The sequence below is a fragment of the Myotis brandtii genome, unplaced genomic scaffold (genome assembly GCF_000412655.1).
Source record: "Myotis brandtii unplaced genomic scaffold, ASM41265v1 scaffold182, whole genome shotgun sequence".
In the NCBI taxonomy this organism is placed as follows: domain Eukaryota; kingdom Metazoa; phylum Chordata; class Mammalia; order Chiroptera; family Vespertilionidae; genus Myotis; species Myotis brandtii.
In genome coordinates, this window is record NW_005356751.1 from 3,226,617 (window position 1) to 3,235,846 (window position 9,230).

General features: G+C 40.6%; 1 long non-coding RNA gene across 2 annotated transcripts; it reads right to left on the reverse strand.

Moving 5' to 3' along the window:
• Positions 1–2,346: 2,346 nt before the first annotated feature.
• Positions 2,347–4,409, reverse strand: LOC106725718. 2 transcript variants are annotated; one of them, XR_001361642.1, is made up of 3 exons: positions 4,346–4,409; positions 4,008–4,170; positions 2,347–2,979 (listed from the first exon to the last, which is right to left on the reverse strand). It is a non-coding gene; the product is annotated as an uncharacterized LOC106725718 (long non-coding RNA). The 2 variants fall into 2 exon arrangements; XR_001361641.1 differs by having other exon boundaries at positions 4,339–4,409.
• Positions 4,410–9,230: the final 4,821 nt, after the last annotated feature.

The following is a 9,230-nucleotide window of genomic DNA, read 5'->3' on the forward strand; positions in this document are numbered from 1 at the left end:
ATTCAATGAGAAGACAGCCATCTATGAACCAGGAAGATGGCCTTAACTAGACACCAAATCTGCTGTCACCTGGATAGATAGATGGTGAGGCTACTTATTGAGTCAGGGAATCTTGGAGATGAAGTAGAGTGAAATAAAGAAAGCTTTTGTGCGTATTATCTGGGGGAAAATACTGACCAGGATAAACATGTTCTTTATTTCAACAATAATTTAGAGGCATTGAATTCTCACTAGGTCCCAAGCATTGTGTCAGACTATGCGATTAAAAAGTGTCAAAATGAGACTTTTTACTGCTGAGAAAAACTAGGCTCAGAGATATTAGAAAAACTTGCCCAATATCATACAGCTAATAAATGGAGGAGGCATGATTTTAACTAAAAATTATGCTTTTCCATCTTTGGGATGTCTTATTACATCCCAAAGAAAAATATTATTTAAATCACAGTTGACATACAATATTATATAAGTCCCAGGTGTACAACATATTGATGAGACATTTACTAGTACATACTTTATGAAGTGATCACTCCGATATGTCCAGTATGATTTCTAAATAAAAGCACCCCTTACCCCTTGCCTTTCTTCCTACGGGATGATATAGGATTTCCATCGTCTAGATCAGGGGTGGGGAATGCCCAGACCTAAAGCTATACAAGGCCTGAGAAATCATTTAGTGTGGCCCTGCCAAGGAAACCATAGGTGGGGCTCAAAATTCAATAAATCTAGGAGCTTTTCCATAGAAACATAAGTTTGTATTAAGTGAATTATATTAAGTGAATGATGTTATAAATACCCAAATGGCCCTTGGCAGAGAAAAGGTTCCCCACCCCTGGTCTAGATGATAAAATTAAAACTATGATCTAAGCATGATTTTAACTGGGTCTGTTGGGTTTATAAATTATGGTCAACTAACTGCTTATAGTCTCTAGGTAAGATTTCCTAACTTTCCCCAGAAGGTGGTAATGGTACAACAGAGGGATCCCTGAAGCCAGAAGGTGGGTTCCATCCCTGACTCTGCAGTTTACTGGCTAGAAAATGGTACCTCCCAGAGATGTATGTATGCATAAGCACAGACAGACACAGTAGGTATGTCTATGTAACCAGATCTATGAGACCAAAGACCTCAGTGGGATGCAGTGATTCCCACTGTTTTCTCCAACACTGTCTGCAGAATGTTCCTTTCACAGTGAGGAGTTAATCAACTGCATTTGGATCCAGAATTCTAAAATACTACAACAAATAAAGGTCTCCAAGTCCGACAGTCCTGACCCTGATGTGGTTAGTGTGTTTCAGGGACAGAGGTCTCTTGGTTGTGTCACATAGCACCATGTGACCTTATCATCGCCTTCCACTCCTTGACCTCTGTCTCATCATCTAGAAATGAAGGCAGATGCCATACTTCCTGAATTAATGTTAATCGCAGTCTTGTTCTCAGATCACTTCTAGCTAAATCAGCTGGGCTGCTGGTTAGAACACATATTGCCCAGGTCTCACTCAGTAACTCCCAAATTACAAGCTTGGGCAAAGGATCTAGGAATTCTGCCTTTTAACCCCTTCCCACCAAATAATTCTAATGCACACAAATGTGAGAATCACTGAACTAAGTTCCTTTTCAGGTAAAGAATTCCAAGTAGGCCAGTGCTTTGTAAACTTTCATGCATCCCTCTGAGATCTTGTTAAAGCGCAGTGGGGCATGATCTGTATTACCGCTAAGCTCTCAGGTGGTGCTTCTGGATCCCGGAACACATGCTAAGTAGCGAGGCTTTATGTGAAATGACACAGTCATACACGTCGATTTACATTTTGAGATGAAAATGATATACATAATGACTCAAGGATGAGAGAAGTGCATACACATGATTTGCTTGAGTGAAGAATTCGATTGATTGACCAGCTTTGGGTGACTTAGGTCCTTATCATAGAGAAGACACACATTTGAAGACAGCCCACTTGGTTAAGTCCCCCACTCTGTCCTTTCCTAGACATGTGATCTGCAGAAAGTGATTTACACTTCCAGAGCCTTAGGGCAATAGAATACCCACTTTGCAGAGCCGCTGCAAGCATTAAATGTGATCACATGTATAAAATTCCCAGCCTCGTGCAACAATATCAGACCCTCTAGGACTCAGGGGTCCTCAAACCACGGCCCGCGGGCCACATGCAAATACAAATATTGTATTTGTTCCTGTTTTGTTTTTTTACTTCAAAATAAGATATGTGCAGTGTGCATAGGAATTTGTTCATAGTTTTTTTTTTAAACTATAGTCCGGCCCTCCAACGGTCTGAGGGACAGTGAACTGGCCCCCTGTTTAAAAAGTTTGAGGACCCCTGCTAGGTTTTCTGAGGACCCTTCCTAAGCCTTTACTTAATTCCCTGCATGAGGCTGCTCAAGAGGACTCGTTCCTCTTCCACAGACACCACACCTGGAGGGCAGCCGCCTCTTCACCATGAGAAAACACTTGGACTTCCTTGGGCCGCTGAGTGATTTATCACACAGCTGCTCTCCTGGACTTGGAAGGCTGACGGCAGCCCTGCCAGAGGCAGATGGGAGAGCTGCAGTCCAGTTGCTTGTCAGCGATGTTCAGAGGACACATTTATAAGGCTTTTCACACTTTCCTGGCATCCTCCACCACCAGCCAGACACCAACCAAAGGCAGCCCGCTGCACACCACATGCAGGCAAGGGAAGCTGAGTGCACATGTGCCGGCCGAGGCCCCCAGCAGGGCTTCGTCTTTCTCTCCTGCCTCCTTTCATTACTCGTTTCTGTGTGGTTGTGGTCAACATGCCACCCAGCTTTTATGCTAAGTCCTTTTAATTTTTTTGACAGGCACTACTGCCCTTCCTCCGGAATAACTCATTAAACAAGAAATGAGTTGCAGTAATGTGGACTTAATGTGAAGAGTTTTCAGCTCTCTTTATAGTCATGTGGATGGGTGTTATCAACAAACATTTCTTCAGCAATTGCAGCATCCCAGGTGCCTGAGGGAACCAATAACCAAATCATGTGTTAAGCTTCTTGCTCAAGCTATAGGAAGCAAACCCTGAAAATGATTTTCTTTTCCCCTGAGTCATCCTCAAGTTTTATTGTATATTGGAATCACCTGGAGAGATAGACAAGCATGCTGCTGCCTAAATCCCAATCCCAGAGATTCTGATTTAATGGATTTGGATGCAGCTTGGGCATTGGAAATGCACCCAAGATTGGGAATTAATAAAATCTACCCAAAATCTTTCCATAGTGTCTCAATTTTTAATCAACATTAGTTTTCAACAACACCCTTTATAAAACCTTTTGACCTACATAATCTATGTTAAACCTCAAAACAACCCCATGAAGCCATTATTCTGAATTTGTTATTATTTCATTTGTATATTTGTACATTAGCCTCAACTTGAGTATTTTAAAAGATGGAGCTCAGAGAGGACAAGTTATATCCTCAGATAGACAGCTGGTAAGGGCAGGGATAATCCTTGAACCTATGGATCTTAGCTCCCACTCTTCTTTTTTTTTAAATATACTTTTATTGATTTCAGAGAGGAAGGGGGAAGGAAAGAGAGAGAGGAACACCAATGATGAGAGGGAATCATTGAATAGCTGCCTCCTGCATGCCCCCTACTGGGGATTGAGCCTATAACCCAGGCATGTGCCCTTGACTGGAATTGAACCTGGGACCATTCAGTACACAGGCCAATGCTCTATCCACTGAGTCAAACTAGCTAGGGCCCACTATTCTTTTAATTACTTTGTAATGCCCTTAATTCAGAGTTTGTCATTGACACCATTTACTGGAGCATAACACATCTTTACTTTAGATTGTATACTAGTAAACATTCAAAACAAAAACTCTCTGATTTTCTTATTGGCAGATTTTAGTAATATTAATAAGGAAAGAAGGGTAGTGCTATTGAGAATATAGGGCCTTTCTGGTGTGATGGCCAATAGATGCACTTGGCATATATATAATGTGTTAAGTGCCAAGAGACATTCGACACATGATGCTACTTACTGGGGAAGTCAATGAATGCCGGCCGAAGGCTAGACACACAAAGCTCATCTCCAAGTACCATAAATCATCTCAAAAATAGGCCACAGCACTTTTCCTTCTGTGATGAAAGACATTCCGAGTTCTTTGGAAGGTCGCACAGATCCTTGTTTGAAGACAGAATCATCTGTTGATTCCCTTAAATACAGAGATTAGTTTGAAGGGTGGTTGTTCTCCCAAGCCAGTGGGATAATACATTGATTTGGAGTCTCCATGCCCAAGTTATTTTTCACTTTACAGGAAACAATGCAAATATTAAAAAAAACAACTATAACTTTTGGAGACATGAAATTACCATTTACCCACAACTCCTTGAGTGTTTCATGAACTCTGCCAGGAAGGAATGGAGCAGGATTGACTGATAAAACTAATTCTCAGTACTCTCTCTCTCTGAACCTTAGAGAGCCTGAAGTGTAGATGTCATGCTTGTTTCTCAGGCCAGTGCCACAGCTAATGGTAAGCTGATGGTCAAAGAATGCCTAGTGATGCATGAGTCAGCATGGGTCATCAACTTAATTAGCTTAGGACTGCTCATGGTGTTGGTCCAGTTAGGCTTTAACAGGCATTTTTTGTTGCAGAAAGACACCATCCAATTAAACTACTGGTCATTTTGAAAACAGCTGTTTGAATTAATTCCAATACAGTGGGGCCTTGACTTACGAGTTTAATTCGTTCCGTGACGGAGCTCGTAACTCAAATTACTCGTATGTCAAATCAAAAAGTGAACAAGTGAGACACGTGATGCTGGGCTGATGTGGCATTCACTGTGACGTTCACTGCGCCAACTAGCAGTGGGGTATCTGAAGCTGGCTCGTAACCCGAATTTTAGCTCTCAACTCAAAGCAAAAAATCGGCCGAGAGATGGCTTATATCTCAAAAAACTCGTTAGTCGGGACACTCGTAAGTCAAGGCCCCACTGTATACGGTTTGCAAACATTCTATTATTCTATTCAGTTTATATATGTGAGGCTATAGCCATAAATGAAACAATGGGTACAGCTGTAAATGAAGAAGAGAGTGGCATTCATGACGTTCACTGCGCCAACTAGCAGTGGGGTATCTGAAGCTGGCTCGTAACCCGAATTTTAGCTCTCAACTCAAAGCAAAAAATCGGCCGAGAGATGGCTTATATCTCAAAAAACTCGTTAGTCGGGACACTCGTAAGTCAAGGCCCCACTGTATACGGTTTGCAAACATTCTATTATTCTATTCAGTTTATATATGTGAGGCTATAGCCATAAATGAAACAATGGGTACAGCTGTAAATGAAGAAGAGAATGTGCACATTAAGCTCACAAATAGGACTGTTAGAATTACCAAAATCACTCTTAAAAGCCCAAGAGTTTTGAACCTGAAAAAAAATGACCATAAAAGGTACTTCTTAGCCAAACCTACCAAAGTTATCCATTAACTGAATCCTTAAGTGCAATTGAAAGCTAGTTCTTTTCACAGTTTCTCACTCTCAGAATCCCTGGAAACAGGTCTCCAAATGCAGACCCCGCAAAGCCCCTTTGAGATGATGACCCTTTGGGAGAACCACCTACATAACTGTGGGGCCCAGGGCAAAGTGCGGGTCTCTTTGTTAAAAAATTATTAAGAATTTAAAAATGGTGACAGCAGAGCATTAAATCAAACATAGGGTCCCGCGTCATGAAGCAGTCCCTGTCCTCAGGGCAGCAAGACTCCAATAGTGGTCTTCCAGCTGCCCTTTTACTGAGTCTTTGGGAGTAAATGACACCTCAGTATGTGTTGCCAATTGTTATGTAGGCAGATGGCTCCGGCTGTCCATGGGGCATCTGCAGGACAGCAACAGAAGGAAAATATGATGGAAAGTGAATGTAGCATGTCTGTCAGGAGTAACAGTGGAAGGCAGAGGTTTTGTACAGCTGTTACAGAACTCAGAAAAAGGACAGTTGGCTACTGTAGACCCTACTGAATGCCAACATTATCCAGGGGAGAGAGAGCCCTGGATGTTCTTATCCCTAAATGAGATTATGTGGCAGCATGCTTTTGAGATATTATTCCAATCTGTCTACCTACCTATACTTGAATAGATCTATACTTACCTTTTTAGTATTTCCAGCTTTCCACACCAAACCCAAGCTAACAGTTGTTTCTGTGCTCATTATGTCAGGGGAGACAGCTGCCAGAACAAAGAGATCCTAATAATCACCCTGGATTTAGGTACACAAGCCTAAGTCCCACAGAGAGGAGTGGATTCAAAGCACAGAAATTGTCTGGCCAGAACCAAGCAAGTGGGACTCCCCCAGCTGGAAATGCAGTTCTCCTGGTGTTAGAAGTGAGGGGGAGGGAGGGAGAGTAAGAAGGCCAGTGTTTCCCTGACCAAGAGGACATATTCCCTACATCCCAGGAATGGCTACATGGGCAACAGGCTGATAGAATGAAAGGCAGGTTTGGCCCTAAGTGGAGCTAAGGGCATGTGAAAGCTCCTGTAACTCATGGGAAGCACAGAATTGTCAGCAGACAGCTTGCTAGAAGGGACGGAGGATATCTCACTGGCAACTTAGGCAGCCTGATGGTGGAGGATCAATGACCATGTGGTGTGAAATGTGACCCTCCCCACCCATTCTAACATGCATTGCTTTGCATAGGATTTCAGAAACCACTGGGACGAGAGGAAAATAAGAAAATGACTGAAGTTAGGTTTCCTAGTAGCTTGGTGAGAGGGAGATGGAGAACAGAAATTAAATTTAAAAAAGAGTGAGTTTTCTCGTACACCTGTGTTTTTAGACTGGGGTTCATTCTAACTACTCTGTGATCATACTATTTCCCAAGCTCAATCGGTTCCCATTGCTTTGACGCTGCTCTCCCTGATGCTTTTTACTCTTTAATTTGGTTTTCAGTTTAGACTTTCCCAGCAGAAAGAACATGTTTGGACTGCCATGAATATTGTATTTCTCTTGGCAACAAAAGCTCTCAGTATAAATGAACAAAATTGACATTGTTCTGATTTATAAATTTGTCAGTCTCTTGTGAGTTTGGTTAACATGGCTCAATTCCCTGGGACCCGGCCACATGGATATGCTGTACTGTCTTGATGGAATTTATGAATTTGCAAAATAGAGGGCCATGACTCTGCTAAGATGCAAATGCCCTGTGAAGGTCCATGACTGAAAAGGCCTTGACCTCTCTCTACTGGTATTTCCTGTTGAGAAATAATAGCATAACAATTATAAAGGAATTTATTTTAAAGCTATATTAGTATAATGTAGTAGTCAAGAGTGCAGCCTCTGGAATCAGACTGCCCAGGCTTATCAAATTTTGGCTTTGCCACTTGTACAAATTGTGATTTAGCAGGTTCAAAGAAATCTAATAGGGACTGTTGTAAAAAATAAAGGCATTAATACACATAAAACATTTTGATTAATGCTTAGCATCTGTTAAGTGCTATATAAGTGCTAATCGCTATTTCTAGCTTTATTGTTGTTATTATTTTAGTTGTTCCCTTCCAGCCTATGTTCCAGTGCATGGATATCATTTCCTGTTGCACATAATTTACATTCTTCCTTTTGATCGAACACTGTGCCATACATACTTTATGTATTTCTATGGAGGCTTTAATTACTTTTTTTTCTTTTTTTTTTTTGTGGAACGCTTCACGAATTTGCGTGTCATCCTTGCGCAGGGGCCATGCTAATCTTCTCTGTTTCGTTCCAATTTTAGTATATGTGCTGCCGAAGCAAGCATTTTAATTACTTTTAATAATATAATTGAATTCACTAAACAGTTGAGCATTTATCTTCAAATGACTATGCTATGTTTCAGGGATATCAAAAATAATGACAATTTAGAAAAATTGGCAAAGGTGATAAACAGGTAACACACCAAGAAAGAAATATAACAAGCCAAAAGAGAGGCTTATCCTAACAAAACCTGAGGGAATGCAAATTAAAGTGGTTGTTACTATTTTTACCTGGCAGATTGGCAACAATAAGAAGTTTGACAATAACCACTTTAGGGCAATAGGTACGCCCCTCTCCTGCTGGCCAAGTGTAAGCGCCGTCAGCCATTGGACTATTTATATTTAAAGTTCGCAGACCTTCTACACCCAACCATTTCACTCTTCCATATCTGCCCTCAAAAAAAAAAAATACTTGCTGTGTGCTTCAGGAGACAGAAACAAGAATGTTCACTGTACCATTTATAACCGTGAAATCTGAAGATCACGTCACTGCTCGCAATACTGGGAATAGTTAAATAAACGGTGATATGCTCACTCAAAAAGAATGTGTTCTATCTGTCAATACCGAACGGACCACTTCCAAGGCTTGTTGCTAAGTAAACAAGCAAACAAATACTTTGTTAATAAGTTGCAGAAAAGCAAGTACAAGGAGATAGCATTTTAAAAACACACCCCCTAAATAAAATATATAGCTCTAAAATGTGTATGTGTAAGTATATATGTGTGTATATGCATATAAGTGTGTGTGTGTGTGTGTGTGTGTGTGTGTGTGTGTGTGTGTGAATATATTGAAAAATGTCTGGGAGAGTTCACACCAAACTGTTAACAGTGGCCACCTTTAGGCAGAAAACTAAGAGTGGCCAAGGGGGACTTTAGCTTTTTCTGTATTTTTAAATGTTTTTAAGTTTTCTTTATATAAATAAGAATACACTTTTAAAAATTAAAAGATGAATAAAACAATGTTCTTGAATCCCAAAGTTAGTATTCTATTGAGTAGTTGTATAACAATTTATTTAGCCATTGACCTATATTTGGCAGTTTAGGTTATTTCCATTCTTTTATATTATAGATCTTTATACTCTGCAGCTTCTTTTTCTTCTGTTGATTTATTTCTCTAGGATAAATTCCAAGAGTGGGATTACTGGATAAAATAGTATAAACATCTTTCTGGCTTGTGATATATTTTTCCACATCGCTTTCCAAAAATGCCATGCTTCTCTTTCCCCATCATTACTACAAAAAATTGAGCGAGCTCTTTCTTCTACCACCTGGCACCGATCTACTCTTCTCTTGCCATCTCCTCGTTCTCAGGAATGGATACTTTTTGCTTCAGTTTTCAACCTGTTTTGGAATTGGCATCTCGTCAAGGACTGTCAGCTCATCATCTTTCTCCTATTCCTAGTTCTGTGTATTCCTGGAAGATAGATATGCTTAACATTCTCATTTTACAGATGAGAACACTGAGGTTCACAGAGGTTGAGTAA